Here is a 24,019-nt window from a genome sequence, read left to right as displayed (position 1 = left end):
TGTGGCATAATGTGAATTGGGGACACTGTGTGGCATAATGTGAATTGGGGGTACTGTGTGGCATAATGTGCACTGGCAGCTCTACAATGTGACATAATGTGCAGGATCTACTAAAGGGAAAATGCGGTAAAACACCTGTTTTTTTTTTTTTTTTTACTGCATTTCCATGTGTACTAAGCCCTTGACTTTGGGGCTTCGGTGTGGAGGGTGATGCCAACTTTTGCTGGCGTTACCCTATTCTTTCCGCATCCTTCCTGAGAGGGATCTGATTGGAACCCTCCCAGCACTCCGCAGGTCCACCCTCGTCACTCTGTGCATGTGCAGATGGACTCCCGGGTTATAAACCCAAATGTCCAGAGACCGGCGCTGCTGCAAAGGACAGCTCTTATCGGGAGCTTTGCGGTACTAACTGCAATTAGTAACAATGCGATATGTGGCGGGATGTACCGCGGAAGCTAAGTACAGCGCGCCCAGTGTGACCTAGGGCACAACTATGGCTCGGAAAAGGAACTCGTGCCCTGTTATGAGGCATACAAGGAACAACCGTCTCTGTAGTGTTATCAGTTCTTGAGCTCTGATACCCCCTCTGCTCCCCTCACTGTTTAACTATGTGCATCACTACCTCAGTGGCGTCACTACGGTGATGTGGGCCACAACTGGGGGTCACCCGCCGAGGGGTGACACCAAAGCGCCGACTGCTCCCCAGTGACAGGAGCCTGGGGCCTGCACTGTAACATTATGAGCAGCACTCGGCTCTTGTCCCAGTGTAGGAGGGATCCGGTCTGAAGATCGACACTGTCTAGGTCGACAATGTTTAGGTCGACCACTATAGGTTGACAGTCACTAGGTCAACAGGGTTTGAAGGTCGAAAGGGTTGCTAGGTCGACATGTGCTAGGTCGACAGGTCAAAAGGTCGACATGAGTTTTTCACATTATTATTTTTTTTGGACTTTTTCATACTTAAAGATCCACGTGGACTACGATTGGAACGGTAATCTGTGCCGAGCGAAGCGGCAGCAGCGCGAGGCACCTTGCCCGAAGCATGGCGAGCGAAGCAAACCATGCGAGGGGACGCGGTGCACTAATTGGGGTTCCCAGTCACTGTACGCAGAAAACGACAAAAAACAACAACCTCATGTCGACCTTTTGACCTGTCGACCTAGCACATGTCGACCTAGACACTGCCGATTTGATGATCCACACCCGTGCAGGAGACGACACTGCCCATACAGACTGGTCTTCGGAGACAGCCAGCAGCTCCGTACCCCCGGAGTGATGAAAACGGAGGTATGGACATTACCCCTCCTACAGTAAATGTGATCCTGATCAAATGACCCCTCAATGTCTCCCCCACTGCACCTCTACACCTCTGATTCCAGCATACACAACAAGAGAAATGCCACTATGTCCTGTCACATATCACTATATACAGAGCAGGGGAAGTGGTACTGTGTCCTGTCACATATCACTATATACAGAGCAGGGGAAGTGGTACTGTGTCCTGTCACATATCACTGTATACTGAGCAGGGGAAGTGGTACTGTGTCCTGTCACATATCACTGTATACAGAGCAGGGGAAGTGGTACTGTGTCCTGTCACATATCACTGTATACAGAGCAGGGGAAGTGGTACTGTGTCCTGTCACATATCACTGTATACTGAGCAGATGAAGTGGTACTATGCCCTGTCACATATCACTGTATACAGAGCAGGTGGAGTGGTACTATGCCCTGTCACATATCAATGTATACAGAGCAGGTGAAGTGGTACTATGCCCTGTCACATATCACTGTATACAGAGCAGGGGAAGTGGTACTGTGTCCTGTCACATATCACTGTATACAGAGCAGGGGAAGTGGTACTGTGTCCTGTCACATATCACTGTATACTGAGCAGGTGAAGTGGTACTATGTCCTGTCACATATCACTGTATACAGAGCAGATTAAGTGGTACTATGCCCTGTCACATATCACTGTATACAGAGCAGGTGAAGTGGTACTATGTCCTGTCACATATCACTGTATACAGAGCAGGGGAAGTGGTACTATGTCCTGTCACATATCACTGTGTACAGAGCAGGGGAAGTGGTACTATGTCCTGTCACATATCACTGTATACAGAGCAGATGAAGTGGTACTATGCCCTGTCACATATCACTGTATACAGAGCAGGTGAAGTGGTACTATGTCCTGTCACTTATCACTGTATACAGAGCAGGTGGAGTGGTACTATGCAGCTGCCACTTATGACAGTATACAAAACAAAAGAAGTGCTACTATGCACCAGTCATAAATAAATCCCATTGCACAGAACAGGAGAAGTTGTACTATGCAGATGTCACATATCCTAATACACAGAATGGTAGAAGTGTTAAAATGCAGTGTCACATATCCCAGTATACAGGACAGGAGAAGTGGTACTATGTATATATCACATAAACCATAAAACAGAACAGAAGAAGTTGTACTATGTAGATGTCACATATCCAAGTATACAGAACAGGAGAAGTGGCAATATGCAGTGCCATATATCCCCGTATATGGGGCAGAAGAAGTGGTACTATGTATATAGCACATATCCCAGAAAACAGGAGAAGTGGTACTATGTATTTATCACATATCCCAGAAAGTAGAATTGGAGAAGTGGTACTATGTATTTATCACATATCCTAGAAACAGGAGAAGTGGTACTATGTATTTATCACATATCCCAGAAAGCAGAATCGGAGAAGTGGTACTTTGCAGATGTCACTTTCACTTCCAAGTATACGGAACAGGAAAAGTGGTACTATGCAATGTCAATTATCCAAGCATACCAGACAGGAGAAGTAGTACTATGCAATGGTCAATATATAAGACGTGTCTGTAAATACTGTACAGACGAACACTAAGAAGTGATCTCCAAGCATCCCCCTCAGAACTGTGCTCTTCAAAGTGAGAAATATGTCTGCTCATACCGGTCTCCTGAGACTGCCGTCTTCTCTTCCACCACATCACAGGGTCCGGACAGTACCCCCTTTCCACAGGTCCAGTATCAGAGAGACAGGATCCAGCCCATCACTTAGACTGCTCAGGACACATAAACACAGCTTTCTAGGTACGTCTCTCCGGAAGAGCATGGAGGAGAAAGGTCCCAGAGGTTGAAGCTATCACATATGCTAAATGAGAAACCTCCCAGGCTTAATGAGCTCTTTAAAAAAATATGAAGCTGGTGGGGAGTGAAGGAGCTTTCACGGAGTGTGACGGTCAGAGAGACCAGGAGAACCCGAGGAGTCTGGGTAATAACTTTCCATCACCAGGATTCTGACCACTGCATTATCTGTGCACAGTGGACGTTGCAATTGCAGCGTACGGAATCAAAAATGTTTTTAAAATGTGCCGGGCATCCCTGGGCGGTGACGGGGCAGCGGCTTAGACGGATATGGTCCATCTTATGGGCTTGTCGCATTCGCGTCGCCGGAAACAGTTGTGTACAGAGACGCTCATATAGGGGGCCATACACAGATGGAGAACCTGCTGTAGGGCAGGTGTAAGTGTTGATGGTGTGCAAAAAGATGAACCAATCGGTATTGCTGGCTGTACGGACGCTGGCAGTGGGCGTCGCAGTACTTGCACAATAACGCACGGATGTACACCAGGGAAGGGCTTTGTAGCGGCATTTACATAAAGTCTCAGACAGACGACCACCAAAATATGCAGACATGGGGCAGTCATGAAATAGCCCGTGTACCATGAGTACTTGGGGATCACTGGCAACGTGCCGCCTGTAGGGAATGAACGAGTAACAGGCAGAGCAGGGCCCTGACAGGGGAACTGAGGGCCTGAATCAGATATGTATGGTACGGTATGCCAAAATGTACGGAGTTGAGCAATTATCGTCGGACTGCGCATGTGCTGCGACTGCATGTATGTGTACGCAGTTGCGATGAATCCGGTGGACGTCTTGGTACATTTCCAGACGGCGGCAGTACTAGCATATTATCGCACATCCGCTGCGTAAGGGACCACAGCTGCGAATGCATTACTGTATATCTCTGAATCAGGACCTTAATCGTAAGCGCCCAGGCTTCATGTCTGATACCTGCAGATAAGTCAACACATAATGGGGGTCATTCTGAGTTGATCGCTCGCTGCCGATGTTTGCAGCGCAGCGATTAGTTAAAAAAACTGCAAAACTGCGCATGCATATGCTCCGCAATGCGCACACGCGTCGTACGGGTACAAAGAGCATCGTTGCTGTGCAATGCTTCTAGCGACGAATCCATTGGCACAGCCGATCGCAAGGAGATTGACAGGAAGAGGGTGTTTGTGGGTGTCAACTGACCGTTTTCTGGGAGTGGTAGGGAAAATGCAGGCGTGTTTGACGTCAATTCTGGGACCTTCGACGCTGCTATCATCGCACAGGATAAGTAACTACAGGGCTGGTCTTGTTTTGCACAAAATGTTTTTGCTGCGCTCGGCTGCACAGGCGTTCGCACTCTTGCAAAGCGAACATACACTCCCCCGTGGGCGGCGACTATGCGTTTGCATGACTGCAAAAAGTAGCTAGCGAGCGATCAACTCGGAATGAGGGCCAATGCTTGGGTCTAGGTTTGCTTATAATGGTGGTGACACATCTCTGCTGATGTACGAAAGGGGAACGACCACAACGTCCTCTGGCCGTGGAAGGAAGGCAGCGGTAACAACCGTGAATTTCAGTAGAAGATGAATGATATTACACATGATAATAACCTGTCAAATAATGAAATAGGGAAACAATATCCGCCAACATTTTCTCCACCCACGGTAAGGTTAATTTACTGACATTTTACCTAGGTGCAAATCTCGCACCAAACAGCAGCCAGCGCTTTCCACATTGCACTAAAGAGATAGAGAGCGGACAGCGGATTAGCTGCCGCGGATCGGCGCAAACGTTGCACCTAAACGTATTGCTAGAAAAGAGGCCTCATTGAAAACCTTCTCTATAATCCTAAGTATCAGAAAAACGTATCCTCGGGTCTGAATGCCTGTACATTTATATATTTATAAAATCAGTAGCCTAATTACACAAATAGTAACCAATCTGGTGGCAATCTGGCAACCTCTACTAAGAGATTCCTGGCGGGTAACCTGAGCTGCAGCAGTGCAGCCTGTCATCTCCACAACAAGATCTCCTGTTACCACCGTAGCGTACAAAGACAAACAAATGTAACGTACTGACAGATAGCGGTATATACTGTGTCGTATAGATCATGGAACAGGTGTACAGTGTTTAGCATTGCTTCCTTATAGCATACCTCCCAACATGACCCTCTCCAGGAGGGACACAATGCTCTGCTCCTGGACATCCCTTATGATTTATAATTATCATCACCTGTGCTGAAACACCTTTCTTAGCCATTAACCTGTCCAAAATAGGTGCCGGCAATCATAAATTAAGAGAAAAGTCCAGAAGCAGAGCATTGTGTCCCTCCTGGAGAGGGTCATGTTGGGAGGTATGTTATAGCACTGAGGTCATAGCTCCAACTACAACAAGTGTCATGTGTGGAGTTTGTATGTCCTCCATATTTACACGAGATTACAGATAACGGTACACATCACACAGGCCGGTGCTCTATAATGACAGATAACAGTACACGTCACACAGGCCGGTGCTCTATACTGACAGATAACGGTACACGTCACACAGGCCGGTGCACTATACTGACAGATAACGGTACATGTCACACAGGCCGGTGCACTATAATGACAGATAACGGTACACGTCACACAGGCCGGTGCTCTATACTGACAGATAACGGTACATGTCACACAGGCCGGTGCACTATAATGACAGATAACGATACACGTCACACAGGCCGGTGCACTATAATGACAGATAACGATACACGTCACACAGGCCGGTGCTCTATACTGACAGATAACGGTACACGTCACACAGGCCGGTGCATTATACTGACAGATAACGGTACATGTCACACAGGCCGGTGCTCTATACTGACAGATAACGGTACACGTCACACAGGCCGGTGCACTATACTGACAGATAACGGTACACGTCACACAGGCCGGTGCTCTATAATGACAGATAACGGTACACGTCACACAGGCCGGTGCACTATACTGACAGATAACGATACACGTCACACAGGCCGGTGCACTATACTGACAGATAACGGTACACGTCACACAGGCCGGTGCTCTATACTGACAGATAACGGTACACGTCACACAGGCCGGTGCTCTATACTGACAGATAACGGTACACGTCACACAGGCCGGTGCTCTATACTGACAGATAACGGTACATGTCACACAGGCCGGTGCACTATACTGACAGATAACGGTACACGTCACACAGGCCGGTGCTCTATACTGACAGATAACGGTACACGTCACACAGGCCGGTGCTCTATACTGACAGATAACGGTACACGTCACACAGGCCGGTGCTCTATACTGACAGATAACGGTACATGTCACACAGGCCGGTGCTCTATACTGACAGATAACGGTACACGTCACACAGGCCGGTGCTCTATACTGACAGATAACGGTACACGTCACACAGGCCGGTGCTCTATACTGACAGATAACGATACACGTCACACAGGCCGGTGCTCTATACTGACAGATAACGGTACACGTCACACAGGCCGGTGCTCTATACTGACAGATAACGGTACATGTCACACAGGCCGGTGCTCTATACTGACAGATAACGGTACATGTCACACAGGCCGGTGCACTATACTGACAGATAACGGTACACGTCACACAGGCCGGTGCTCTATACTGACAGATAACGGTACACGTCACACAGGCCGGTGCTCTATACTGACAGATAACGGTACACGTCACACAGGCCGGTGCTCTATACTGACAGATAACGGTACATGTCACACAGGCCGGTGCACTATACTGACAGATAACGGTACACGTCACACAGGCCGGTGCTCTATACTGACAGATAACGGTACATGTCACACAGGCCGGTGCTCTATACTGACAGATAACGATACATGTCACACAGGCCGGTGCACTATACTGACAGATAACGGTACACGTCACACAGGCCGGTGCACTATACTGACAGATAACGGTACACGTCACACAGGCCGGTGCACTATACTGACAGATAACGGTACATGTCACACAGGCCGGTGCACTATACTGACAGATAACGGTACATGTCACACAGGCCGGTGCACTATAATGACAGATAACGGTACACGTCACACAGGCCGGTGCACTATACTGACAGATAACGGTACACGTCACACAGGCCGGTGCACTATACTGACAGATAACGGTACACGTCACACAGGCCGGTGCACTATACTGACAGATAACGGTACATGTCACACAGGCCGGTGCACTATACTGACAGATAACGGTACACGTCACACAGGCCGGTGCTCTATACTGACAGATAACGGTACACGTCACACAGGCCGGTGCACTATACTGACAGATAACGGTACATGTCACACAGGCCGGTGCACTATACTGACAGATAACGGTACACGTCACACAGGCCGGTGCACTATACTGACAGATAACGGTACACGTCACACAGGCCGGTGCACTATACTGACAGATAACGGTACATGTCACACAGGCCGGTGCACTATAATGACAGATAACGGTACATGTCACACAGGCCGGTGCACTATACTGACAGATAACGGTACACGTCACACAGGCCGGTGCACTATACTGACAGATAACGGTACACGTCACACAGGCCGGTGCACTATACTGACAGATAACGGTACACGTCACACAGGCCGGTGCTCTATACTGACAGATAACGATACACGTCACACAGGCCGGTGCTCTATACTGACAGATAACGGTACACGTCACACAGGCCGGTGCACTATAATGACAGATAACGGTACACGTCACACAGGCCGGTGCTCTATAATGACAGATAACGGTACACGTCACACAGGCCGGTGCACTATACTGACAGATAACGGTACACGTCACACAGGCCGGTGCACTATAATGACAGATAACGGTACATGTCACACAGGCCGGTGCTCTATACTGACAGATAACGGTACACGTCACACAGGCCGGTGCACTATAATGACAGATAACGGTACACGTCACACAGGCCGGTGCTCTATACTGACAGATAACGGTACATGTCACACAGGCCGGTGCACTATACTGACAGATAACGATACACGTCACACAGGCCGGTGCTCTATACTGACAGATAACGGTACACGTCACACAGGCCGGTGCACTATACTGACAGATAACGATACACGTCACACAGGCCGGTGCACTATACTGACAGATAACGGTACACGTCACACAGGCCGGTGCACTATACTGACAGATAACGGTACACGTCACACAGGCCGGTGCACTATACTGACAGATAACGATACACGTCACACAGGCCGGTGCACTATACTGACAGATAACGGTACATGTCACACAGGCCGGTGCTCTATACTGACAGATAACGGTACACGTCACACAGGCCGGTGCTCTATACTGACAGATAACGGTACACGTCACACAGGCCGGTGCTCTATACTGACAGATAACGGTACACGTCACACAGGCCGGTGCTCTATACTGACAGATAACGGTACACGTCACACAGGCCGGTGCACTATAATGACAGATAACGGTACACGTCACACAGGCCGGTGCACTATACTGACAGATAACGGTACACGTCACACAGGCCGGTGCACTATAATGACAGATAACGGTACATGTCACACAGGCCGGTGCACTATACTGACAGATAACGGTACACGTCACACAGGCCGGTGCACTATACTGACAGATAACGGTACACGTCACACAGGCCGGTGCACTATACTGACAGATAACGGTACACGTCACACAGGCCGGTGCTCTATACTGACAGATAACGATACACGTCACACAGGCCGGTGCTCTATACTGACAGATAACGGTACACGTCACACAGGCCGGTGCACTATAATGACAGATAACGGTACACGTCACACAGGCCGGTGCTCTATAATGACAGATAACGGTACACGTCACACAGGCCGGTGCACTATACTGACAGATAACGGTACACGTCACACAGGCCGGTGCACTATACTGACAGATAACGATACACGTCACACAGGCCGGTGCTCTATACTGACAGATAACGGTACACGTCACACAGGCCGGTGCACTATACTGACAGATAACGATACACGTCACACAGGCCGGTGCACTATACTGACAGATAACGGTACACGTCACACAGGCCGGTGCACTATACTGACAGATAACGGTACACGTCACACAGGCCGGTGCACTATACTGACAGATAACGGTACACGTCACACAGGCCGGTGCTCTATACTGACAGATAACGGTACACGTCACACAGGCCGGTGCACTATACTGACAGATAACGGTACACGTCACACAGGCCGGTGCACTATACTGACAGATAACGGTACACGTCACACAGGCCGGTGCACTATACTGACAGATAACGGTACACGTCACACAGGCCGGTGCACTATACTGACAGATAACGGTACACGTCACACAGGCCGGTGCACTATAATGACAGATAACGATACACGTCACACAGGCCGGTGCACTATACTGACAGATAACAGTACACGTCACACAGGCCGGTGCACTATACTGACAGATAACGGTACACGTCACACAGGCCGGTGCACTATACTGACAGATAACGATACACGTCACACAGGCCGGTGCACTATACTGACAGATAACGGTACATGTCACACAGGCCGGTGCTCTATACTGACAGATAACGGTACACGTCACACAGGCCGGTGCACTATAATGACAGATAACGGTACACGTCACACAGGCCGGTGCTCTATACTGACAGATAACGGTACATGTCACACAGGCCGGTGCACTATACTGACAGATAACGATACACGTCACACAGGCCGGTGCACTATACTGACAGATAACGGTACATGTCACACAGGCCGGTGCTCTATACTGACAGATAACGGTACACGTCACACAGGCCGGTGCACTATAATGACAGATAACGGTACACGTCACACAGGCCGGTGCACTATACTGACAGATAACGGTACACGTCACACAGGCCGGTGCTCTATACTGACAGATAACGGTACATGTCACACAGGCCGGTGCACTATACTGACAGATAACGGTACACGTCACACAGGCCGGTGCTCTATACTGACAGATAACGGTACACGTCACACAGGCCGGTGCACTATAATGACAGATAACGGTACACGTCACACAGGCCGGTGCACTATACTGACAGATAACGATACACGTCACACAGGCCGGTGCACTATACTGACAGATAACGGTACATGTCACACAGGCCGGTGCTCTATACTGACAGATAACGGTACACGTCACACAGGCCGGTGCACTATAATGACAGATAACGGTACACGTCACACAGGCCGGTGCACTATACTGACAGATAACGATACACGTCACACAGGCCGGTGCACTATACTGACAGATAACGGTACATGTCACACAGGCCGGTGCTCTATACTGACAGATAACGGTACACGTCACACAGGCCGGTGCACTATAATGACAGATAACGGTACACGTCACACAGGCCGGTGCACTATACTGACAGATAACGGTACACGTCACACAGGCCGGTGCACTATACTGACAGATAACGATACACGTCACACAGGCCGGTGCACTATACTGACAGATAACGGTACATGTCACACAGGCCGGTGCTCTATACTGACAGATAACGGTACACGTCACACAGGCCGGTGCACTATAATGACAGATAACGGTACACGTCACACAGGCCGGTGCACTATACTGACAGATAACGGTACACGTCACACAGGCCGGTGCTCTATACTGACAGATAACGGTGCATGTCACACAGGCCGGTGCTCTATACTGACAGATAACGGTACATGTCACACAGGCCGGTGCTCTATACTGACAGATAACGGTACATGTCACACAGGCCGGTGCACTATACTGACAGATAACGGTACACGTCACACAGGCTGGTGCACTATACTGACAGATAACGGTACACGTCACACAGGCTGGTGCACTATACTGACAGATAACGGTACACGTCACACAGGCCGGTGCTCTATACTGACAGATAACGGTACACGTCACACAGGCCGGTGCACTATAATGACAGATAACGGTACACGTCACACAGGCCGGTGCTCTATACTGACAGATAACGGTACACGTCACACAGGCCGGTGCACTATAATGACAGATAACGGTACACGTCACACAGGCCGGTGCACTATAATGACAGATAACGGTACACGTCACACAGGCCGGTGCTCTATACTGACAGATAACGGTACACGTCACACAGGCCGGTGCTCTATACTGACAGATAACGGTACACGTCACACAGGCCGGTGCACTATAATGACAGATAACGGTACACGTCACACAGGCCGGTGCACTATAATGACAGATAACGGTACACGTCACACAGGCCGGTGCACTATACTGACAGATAACGATACACGTCACACAGGCCGGTGCTCTATACTGACAGATAACGGTACACGTCACACAGGCCGGTGCTCTATACTGACAGATAACGGTACACGTCACACAGGCCGGTGCACTATACTGACAGATAACGGTACACGTCACACAGGCCGGTGCTCTATACTGACAGATAACGGTACATGTCACACAGGCCGGTGCACTATACTGACAGATAACGGTACACGTCACACAGGCCGGTGCACTATACTGACAGATAACGATACACGTCACACAGGCCGGTGCTCTATACTGACAGATAACGGTACATGTCACACAGGCCGGTGCACTATACTGACAGATAACGGTACACGTCACACAGGCCGGTGCACTATACTGACAGATAACGGTACACGTCACACAGGCCGGTGCTCTATAATGACAGATAACGGTACACGTCACACAGGCCGGTGCTCTATAATGACAGATAACGGTACACGTCACACAGGCCGGTGCTCTATACTGACAGATAACGGTACACGTCACACAGGCCGGTGCTCTATACTGACAGATAACGGTACACGTCACACAGGCCGGTGCATTATACTGACAGATAACGGTACACGTCACACAGGCCGGTGCTCTATACTGACAGATAACGGTACACGTCACACAGGCCGGTGCTCTATACTGACAGATAACGGTACACGTCACACAGGCCGGTGCACTATAATGACAGATAACGGTACATGTCACACAGGCCGGTGCACTATAATGACAGATAACGGTACATGTCACACAGGCCGGTGCTCTATACTGACAGATAACGGTACACGTCACACAGGCCGGTGCACTATACTGACAGATAACGGTACACGTCACACAGGCCGGTGCTCTATACTGACAGATAACGATACACGTCACACAGGCCGGTGCACTATACTGACAGATAACGATACACGTCACACAGGCCGGTGCTCTATACTGACAGATAACGGTACACGTCACACAGGCCGGTGCTCTATACTGACAGATAACGATACACGTCACACAGGCCGGTGCACTATACTGACAGATAACGGTACACGTCACACAGGCCGGTGCTCTATACTGACAGATAACGGTACACGTCACACAGGCCGGTGCACTATACTGACAGATAACGGTACACGTCACACAGGCCGGTGCTCTATACTGACAGATAACGGTACATGTCACACAGGCCGGTGCTCTATACTGACAGATAACGGTACATGTCACACAGGCCGGTGCACTATAATGACAGATAACGGTACACGTCACACAGGCCGGTGCACTATAATGACAGATAACGGTACACGTCACACAGGCCGGTGCTCTATACTGACAGATAACGATACACGTCACACAGGCCGGTGCTCTATACTGACAGATAACGGTACATGTCACACAGGCCGGTGCTCTATACTGACAGATAACGGTACATGTCACACAGGCCGGTGCACTATACTGACAGATAACGGTACATGTCACACAGGCCGGTGCACTATACTGACAGATAACGGTACACGTCACACAGGCCGGTGCTCTATACTGACAGATAACGGTACATGTCACACAGGCCGGTGCTCTATACTGACAGATAACGGTACATGTCACACAGGCCGGTGCACTATACTGACAGATAACGGTACACGTCACACAGGCCGGTGCTCTATACTGACAGATAACGGTACACGTCACACAGGCCGGTGCACTATACTGACAGATAACGGTACACGTCACACAGGCCGGTGCTCTATACTGACAGATAACGATACACGTCACACAGGCCGGTGCTCTATACTGACAGATAACGGTACACGTCACACAGGCCGGTGCTCTATACTGACAGATAACGGTACATGTCACACAGGCCGGTGCACTATACTGACAGATAACGGTACACGTCACACAGGCCGGTGCACTATACTGACAGATAACGGTACACGTCACACAGGCCGGTGCACTATACTGACAGATAACGGTACACGTCACACAGGCCGGTGCACTATACTGACAGATAACGGTACACGTCACACAGGCCGGTGTACTATACTGACAGATAACAGTACACGTCACACAGGCCGGTGCACTATACTGACAGATAACGGTACACGTCACACAGGCCGGTGCACTATAATGACAGATAACGATACACGTCACACAGGCCGGTGCACTATAATGACAGATAACGGTACACGTCACACAGGCCGGTGCACTATACTGACAGATAACGGTACATGTCACACAGGCCGGTGCTCTATACTGACAGATAACGGTACACGTCACACAGGCCGGTGCACTATACTGACAGATAACGGTACATGTCACACAGGCCGGTGCACTATACTGACAGATAACGGTACACGTCACACAGGCCGGTGCACTATAATGACAGATAACGATACACGTCACACAGGCCGGTGCACTATAATGACAGATAACGGTACACGTCACACAGGCCGGTGCTCTATACTGACAGATAACGATACACGTCACACAGGCCGGTGCACTATAATGACAGATAACGGTACACGTCACACAGGCCGGTGCACTATACTGACAGATAACGGTACACGTCACACAGGCCGGTGCACTATAATGACAGATAACGGTACACGTCACACAGGCCGGTGCTCTATACTGACAGATAACGGTACACGTCACACAGGCCGGTGCTCTATACTGACAGATAACGGTACACGTCACACAGGCCGGTGCTCTATACTGACAGATAACGGTACATGTCACACAGGCCGGTGCTCTATACTGACAGATAACGGTACACGTCACACAGGCCGGTGCTCTATACTGACAGATAACGGTACACGTCACACAGGCAGGTGCACTATACTGACAGATAACGGTACACGTCACACAGGCCGGTGCACTATAATGACAGATAACGGTACACGTCACACAGGCCGGTGCTCTATACTGACAGATAACGGTACACGTCACACAGGCCGGTGCTCTATACTGACAGATAACGGTACACGTCACACAGGCCGGTGCTCTATACTGACAGATAACGGTACACGTCACACAGGCCGGTGCTCTATACTGACAGATAACGATACACGTCACACAGGCCGGTGCACTATACTGACAGATAACGGTACATGTCACACAGGCCGGTGCTCTATACTGACAGATAACGGTACATGTCACACAGGCCGGTGCTCTATACTGACAGATAACGGTACACGTCACACAGGCCGGTGCTCTATACTGACAGATAACGGTACATGTCACACAGGCCGGTGCACTATACTGACAGATAACGGTACACGTCACACAGGCCGGTGCTCTATACTGACAGATAACGGTACATGTCACACAGGCCGGTGCTCTATACTGACAGATAACGGTACATGTCACACAGGCCGGTGCTCTATACTGACAGATAACGGTACACGTCACACAGGCCGGTGCTCTATACTGACAGATAACGGTACATGTCACACAGGCCGGTGCTCTATACTGACAGATAACGGTACATGTCACACAGGCCGGTGCTCTATACTGACAGATAACGGTACACGTCACACAGGCCGGTGCACTATAATGACAGATAACGGTACATGTCACACAGGCCGGTGCACTATAATGACAGATAACGATACACGTCACACAGGCCGGTGCACTATAATGACAGATAACGATACACGTCACACAGGCCGGTGCACTATACTGACAGATAACGGTACATGTCACACAGGCCGGTGCTCTATACTGACAGATAACGGTACACGTCACACAGGCCGGTGCTCTATACTGACAGATAACGGTACACGTCACACAGGCCGGTGCACTATAATGACAGATAACGGTACATGTCACACAGGCCGGTGCACTATAATGACAGATAACGATACACGTCACACAGGCCGGTGCACTATAATGACAGATAACGATACACGTCACACAGGCCGGTGCACTATAATGACAGATAACGGTACATGTCACACAGGCCGGTGCACTATAATGACAGATAACGATACACGTCACACAGGCCGGTGCACTATAATGACAGATAACGGTACACGTCACACAGGCCGGTGCACTATAATGACAGATAACGGTACATGTCACACAGGCCGGTGCACTATAATGACAGATAACGATACACGTCACACAGGCCGGTGCACTATAATGACAGATAACGATACACGTCACACAGGCCGGTGCACTATACTGACAGATAACGGTACATGTCACACAGGCTGGTGCTCTATAATGACAGATAACGGTACACGTCACACAGGCCGGTGCACTATAATGACAGATAACGGTACATGTCACACAGGCCGGTGCTCTATACTGACAGATAACAGTACACGTCACACAGGCCGGTGCTCTATACTGACAGATAACGGTACATGTCACACAGGCCGGTGCTCTATACTGACAGATAACGGTACACGTCACACAGGCCGGTGCTCTATACTGACAGATAACGGTACACGTCACACAGGCCGGTGCTCTATACTGACAGATAACGGTACATGTCACACAGGCCGGTGCTCTATACTGACAGATAACGGTACACGTCACACAGGCCGGTGCACTATACTGACAGATAACGGTACATGTCACACAGGCCGGTGCTCTATACTGACAGATAACAGTACACGTCACACAGGCCGGTGCTCTATACTGACAGATAACGGTACATGTCACACAGGCCGGTGCTCTATACTGACAGATAACGGTACACGTCACACAGGCCGGTGCTCTATACTGACAGATAACGGTACACGTCACACAGGCCGGTGCTCTATACTGACAGATAACGGTACATGTCACACAGGCCGGTGCTCTATACTGACAGATAACGGTACACGTCACACAGGCCGGTGCTCTATACTGACAGATAACGGTACACGTCACACAGGCCGGTGCTCTATACTGACAGATAACGGTACACGTCACACAGGCCGGTGCTCTATACTGACAGATAACGGTACACGTCACACAGACCGGTGCACTATACTGACAGATAACGGTACACGTCACACAGGCCGGTGCTCTATACTGACAGATAACGGTACATGTCACACAGGCCGGTGCACTATACTGACAGATAACGGTACACGTCACACAGACCGGTGCACTATACTGACAGATAACGGTACATGTCACACAGGCCGGTGCACTATACTGACAGATAACGGTACACGTCACACAGGCCGGTGCACAATACTGACAGATAACGGTACACGTCACACAGGCCGGTGCTCTATACTGACAGATAACGGTACACGTCACACAGGCCGGTGCTCTATACTGACAGATAACGGTACACGTCACACAGGCCGGTGCTCTATACTGACAGATAACGGTACACGTCACACAGACCGGTGCACTATACTGACAGATAACGGTACACGTCACACAGGCCGGTGCACTATACTGACAGATAACGGTACATGTCACACAGGCCGGTGCACTATACTGACAGATAACGGTACATGTCACACAGGCCGGTGCACTATACTGACAGATAACGGTACATGTCACACAGGCCGGTGCACTATACTGACAGATAACGGTACATGTCACACAGGCCGGTGCACTATACTGACAGATAACGGTACATGTCACACAGGCCGGTGCACTATACTGACAGATAACGGTACACGTCACACAGGCCGGTGCTCTATACTGACAGATAACGGTACATGTCACACAGGCCGGTGCTCTATACTGACAGATAACGGTACACGTCACACAGGCCGGTGCTCTATACTGACAGATAACGGTACACGTCACACAGGCCGGTGCTCTATACTGACAGATAACGGTACACGTCACACAGGCCGGTGCTCTATACTGACAGATAACGGTACACGTCACACAGACCGGTGCACTATACTGACAGATAACGGTACACGTCACACAGGCCGGTGCTCTATACTGACAGATAACGGTACACGTCACACAGGCCGGTGCTCTATACTGACAGATAACGATACACGTCACACAGGCCGGTGCTCTATACTGACAGATAACGGTACACGTCACACAGGCCGGTGCACTATAATGACAGATAACGGTACATGTCACACAGGCCGGTGCACTATAATGACAGATAACGATACACGTCACACAGGCCGGTGCACTATAATGACAGATAACGATACACGTCACACAGGCCGGTGCACTATACTGACAGATAACGGTACATGTCACACAGGCCGGTGCTCTATACTGACAGATAACGGTACACGTCACACAGGCCGGTGCTCTATACTGACAGATAACGGTACACGTCACACAGGCCGGTGCACTATAATGACAGATAACGGTACATGTCACACAGGCCGGTGCACTATAATGACAGATAACGATACACGTCACACAGGCCGGTGCACTATAATGACAGATAACGATACACGTCACACAGGCCGGTGCACTATAATGACAGATAACGGTACATGTCACACAGGCCGGTGCACTATAATGACAGATAACGATACACGTCACACAGGCCGGTGCACTATAATGACAGATAACGGTACACGTCACACAGGCCGGTGCACTATAATGACAGATAACGGTACATGTCACACAGGCCGGTGCACTATAATGACAGATAACGATACACGTCACACAGGCCGGTGCACTATAATGACAGATAACGATACACGTCACACAGGCCGGTGCACTATACTGACAGATAACGGTACATGTCACACAGGCTGGTGCTCTATAATGACAGATAACGGTACACGTCACACAGGCCGGTGCACTATAATGACAGATAACGGTACATGTCACACAGGCCGGTGCACTATACTGACAGATAACGGTACATGTCACACAGGCCGGTGCTCTATACTGACAGATAACGGTACACGTCACACAGGCCGGTGCACTATACTGACAGATAACAGTACACGTCACACAGGCCGGTGCTCTATACTGACAGATAACAGTACACGTCACACAGGCCGGTGCTCTATACTGACAGATAACGGTACATGTCACACAGGCCGGTGCTCTATACTGACAGATAACGGTACACGTCACACAGGCCGGTGCTCTATACTGACAGATAACGGTACACGTCACACAGGCCGGTGCTCTATACTGACAGATAACGGTACATGTCACACAGGCCGGTGCTCTATACTGACAGATAACGGTACACGTCACACAGGCCGGTGCTCTATACTGACAGATAACGGTACATGTCACACAGGCCGGTGCTCTATACTGACAGATAACGGTACACGTCACACAGGCCGGTGCTCTATACTGACAGATAACGGTACACGTCACACAGGCCGGTGCTCTATACTGACAGATAACGGTACACGTCACACAGGCCGGTGCTCTATACTGACAGATAACGGTACACGTCACACAGACCGGTGCACTATACTGACAGATAACGGTACACGTCACACAGGCCGGTGCTCTATACTGACAGATAACGGTACATGTCACACAGGCCGGTGCACTATACTGACAGATAACGGTACACGTCACACAGACCGGTGCACTATACTGACAGATAACGGTACATGTCACACAGGCCGGTGCACTATACTGACAGATAACGGTACATGTCACACAGGCCGGTGCACTATACTGACAGATAACGGTACACGTCACACAGACCGGTGCACTATACTGACAGATAACGGTACATGTCACACAGGCCGGTGCACTATACTGACAGATAACGGTACATGTCACACAGGCCGGTGCACTATACTGACAGATAACGGTACACGTCACACAGACCGGTGCACTATACTGACAGATAACGGTACACGTCACACAGGCCGGTGCACTATAATGACAGATAACGGTACACGTCACACAGGCCGGTGCTCTATACTGACAGATAACGGTACATGTCACACAGGCCGGTGCACTATACTGACAGATAACAGTACACGTCACACAGGCCGGTGCTCTATACTGACAGATAACGGTACATGTCACACAGGCCGGTGCTCTATACTGACAGATAACGGTACACGTCACACAGGCCGGTGCTCTATACTGACAGATAACGGTACACGTCACACAGGCCGGTGCTCTATACTGACAGATAACGGTACACGTCACACAGGCCGGTGCTCTATACTGACAGATAACGGTACACGTCACACAGACCGGTGCACTATACTGACAGATAACGGTACACGTCACACAGGCCGGTGCTCTATACTGACAGATAACGGTACACGTCACACAGGCCGGTGCACTATACTGACAGATAACGGTACATGTCACACAGGCCGGTGCACTATACTGACAGATAACGGTACACGTCACACAGGCCGGTGCTCTATACTGACATATAACGGTACACGTCACACAGGCCGGTGCACTATACTGACAGATAACGGTACATGTCACACAGGCCGGTGCACTATACTGACAGATAACGGTACATGTCACACAGGCCGGTGCACTATACTGACAGATAACGGTACATGTCACACAGGCCGGTGCACTATACTGACAGATAACGGTACATGTCACACAGGCCGGTGCACTATACTGACAGATAACGGTACATGTCACACAGGCCGGTGCACTATACTGACAGATAACGGTACACGTCACACAGACCGGTGCACTATACTGACAGATAACGGTACACGTCACACAGGCCGGTGCTCTATACTGACAGATAACGGTACACGTCACACAGGCCGGTGCTCTATACTGACAGATAACGGTACACGTCACACAGGCCGGTGCTCTATAATGACAGATAACGGTACATGTCACACAGGCCGGTGCACTATACTGACAGATAACAGTACACGTCACACAGGCCGGTGCTCTATACTGACAGATAACGGTACACGTCACACAGGCCGGTGCTCTATACTGACAGATAACGGTACACGTCACACAGGCCGGTGCTCTATAATGACAGATAACGGTACACGTCACACAGGCCGGTGCACTATACTGACAGATAACGGTACATGTCACACAGGCCGGTGCTCTATAATGACAGATAACGGTACACGTCACACAGGCCGGTGCTCTATAATGACAGATAACGGTACATGTCACACAGGCCGGTGCACTATACTGACAGATAACAGTACACGTCACACAGGCCGGTGCTCTATACTGACAGATAACGGTACATGTCACACAGGCCGGTGCTCTATACTGACAGATAACGGTACACGTCACACAGGCCGGTGCTCTATACTGACAGATAACGGTACACGTCACACAGGCCGGTGCTCTATACTGACAGATAACGGTACACGTCACACAGGCCGGTGCTCTATACTGACAGATAACGGTACACGTCACACAGACCGGTGCACTATACTGACAGATAACGGTACACGTCACACAGGCCGGTGCACTATACTGACAGATAACGGTACACGTCACACAGGCCGGTGCTCTATACTGACAGATAACGGTACATGTCACACAGGCCGGTGTACTATACTGACAGATAACGATACACGTCACACAGGCCGGTGCTCTATACTGACAGATAACGGTACATGTCACACAGGCTGGTGCTCTATAATGACAGATAACGGTACACGTCACACAGGCCGGTGCACTATACTGACAGATAACGGTACACGTCACACAGGCCGGTGCACTATACTGACAGATAACGGTACACGTCACACAGGCCGGTGCACTATACTGACAGATAACGATACACGTCACACAGGCCGGTGCTCTATACTGACAGATAACGGTACATGTCACACAGGCTGGTGCTCTATAATGACAGATAACGGTACACGTCACACAGGCCGGTGCACTATAATGACAGATAACGGTACACGTCACACAGGCCGGTGCACTATACTGACAGATAATGGTACACGTCACACAGGCCGGTGCACTATACTGACAGATAACGGTACACGTCACACAGGCCGGTGCACTATAATGACAGATAACGGTACACGTCACACAGGCCGGTGCACTATACTGACAGATAACGGTACACGTCACACAGGCCGGTGCACTATAATGACAGATAACGGTACACGTCACACAGGCCGGTGCACTATACTGACAGATAACGGTACACGTCACACAGGCCGGTGCACTATACTGACAGATAACGGTACACGTCACACAGGCCGGTGCACTATACTGACAGATAACGGTACACGTCACACAGGCCGGTGCACTATACTGACAGATAACGGTACACGTCACACAGGCCGGTGCACTATACTGACAGATAACGGTACATGTCACACAGGCCGGTGCTCTATACTGACAGATAACGGTACATGTCACACAGGCCGGTGCTCTATACTGACAGATAACGGTACATGTCACACAGGCCGGTGCTCTATACTGACAGATAACGGTACACGTCACACAGGCCGGTGCTCTATACTGACAGATAACGGTACATGTCACACAGGCCGGTGCTCTATACTGACAGATAACGGTACATGTCACACAGGCCGGTGCTCTATACTGACAGATAACGATACATGTCACACAGGCCGGTGCACTATACTGACAGATAACGGTGCACGTCACACAGGCCGGTGCACTATACTGACAGATAACGATACATGTCACACAGGCCGGTGCTCTATAATGACAGATAACGGTACATGTCACACAGGCCGGTGCTCTATACTGACAGATAACGGTACATGTCACACAGGCCGGTGCTCTATACTGACAGATAACGGTACACGTCACACAGGCCGGTGCACTATACTGACAGATAACGGTACATGTCACACAGGCCGGTGCACTATACTGACAGATAACGATACACGTCACACAGGCTGGTGCACTATAATGACAGATAACGGTACACGTCACACAGGCCGGTGTACTATACTGACAGATAACGGTACACGTCACACAGGCCGGTGCACTATACTGACAGATAACGGGACACGTCACACAGGCCGGTGCTCTATACTGACAGATAACGGTACACGTCACACAGGCCGGTGCTCTATACTGACAGATAACGGTACACGTCACACAGGCCGGTGCTCTATACTGACAGATAACGGTACACGTCACACAGGCCGGTGCTCTATACTGACAGATAACGGTACACCATCACACAGGCCGGTGCTCTATACTGACAGATAACGGTACACGTCACACAGGCCGGTGCTCTATACTGACAGATAACGGTACACATCACACAGGCCGGTGCTCTATACTGACAGATAACGATACACGTCACACAGGCCGGTGCTCTATACTGACAGATAACGGTACACGTCACACAGGCCGGTGCACTATACTGACAGATAACGGTACACGTCACACAGGCCGGTGCTCTATAATGACAGATAACGGTACACGTCACACAGGCCGGTGCACTATACTGACAGATAATGGTACACGTCACACAGGCCGGTGCACTATACTGACAGATAACGGTACAATGTCACACAGGCCGGTGCTCTATACTGACAGATAACGGAACATGTCACACAGGCCGGTGCACTATACTGACAGATAACGGTACACGTCACACAGGCCGGTGCTCTATACTGACAGATAACGGTACATGTCACACAGGCCGTTGCACTATAATGACAGATAACGGTACACGTCACACAGGCCGGTGCTCTATACTGACAGATAACGGTACATGTCACACAGGCCGGTGCACTATACTGACAGATAACGATACATGTCACACAGGCCGGTGCTCTATAATGACAGATAACGGTACACGTCACACAGGCCGGTGTACTATACTGACAGATAACGGTACACGTCACACAGTCCGGTGCTCTATACTGACAGATAACGATACACGTCACACAGGCCGGTGCTCTATACTGACAGATAACGATACACGTCACACAGGCCGGTGCTCTATAATGACAGATAACGGTACACGTCACACAGGCCGGTGCACTATACTGACAGATAACGGTACACGTCACACAGGCCGGTGCACTATACTGACAGATAACGGTACACGTCACACAGGCCGGTGCACAATACTGACAGATAACGGTACACGTCACACAGGCCGGTGCATTATACTGACAGATAACGGTACACGTCACACAGGCCGGTGCACTATACTGACAGATAACGGTACACGTCACACAGGCCGGTGCACAATACTGACAGATAACGGTACACGTCACACAGGCCGGTGCATTATACTTACAGATAACGGTACACGTCACACAGGCCGGTGCATTATACTTACAGATAACGGTACACGTCACACAGGCCGGTGCATTATACTGACAGATAACGGTACACGTCACACAGGCCGGTGCACTATACTGACAGATAACGGTACACGTCACACAGGCCAGTGCACTATACTGACAGATAACGGTACACGTCACACAGGCCGGTGCACTATACTGACAGATAACGATACATGTCACACAGGCCGGTGCTCTATACTGACAGATAACGATACACGTCACACAGGCCGGTGCTCTATACTGACAGATAACGGTACACGTCACACAGGCCGGTGCACTATACTGACAGATAACGGTACACGTCACACAGGCCGGTGTACTATACTGACAGATAACGGTACACGTC

The 24,019-nt window shown here is 50.0% G+C and overlaps 1 protein-coding gene across 1 annotated transcript in view; it reads right to left on the bottom strand.

The window, feature by feature from the left end:
- The window catches only part of LOXHD1 (lipoxygenase homology PLAT domains 1), a 391,860-nt gene that overhangs the window by 300,967 nt on the left and 66,874 nt on the right, over positions 1 to 24,019 (bottom strand). The gene's annotated exons all lie outside the window — the stretch shown is intronic.

Source organism: Pseudophryne corroboree, chromosome 1, assembly GCF_028390025.1.
Source record: "Pseudophryne corroboree isolate aPseCor3 chromosome 1, aPseCor3.hap2, whole genome shotgun sequence".
Lineage (NCBI taxonomy): Eukaryota > Metazoa > Chordata > Amphibia > Anura > Myobatrachidae > Pseudophryne > Pseudophryne corroboree.
Note: the sequence above shows the minus strand (reverse complement) of the source record. Positions and strands in the feature narration are given on the sequence as shown.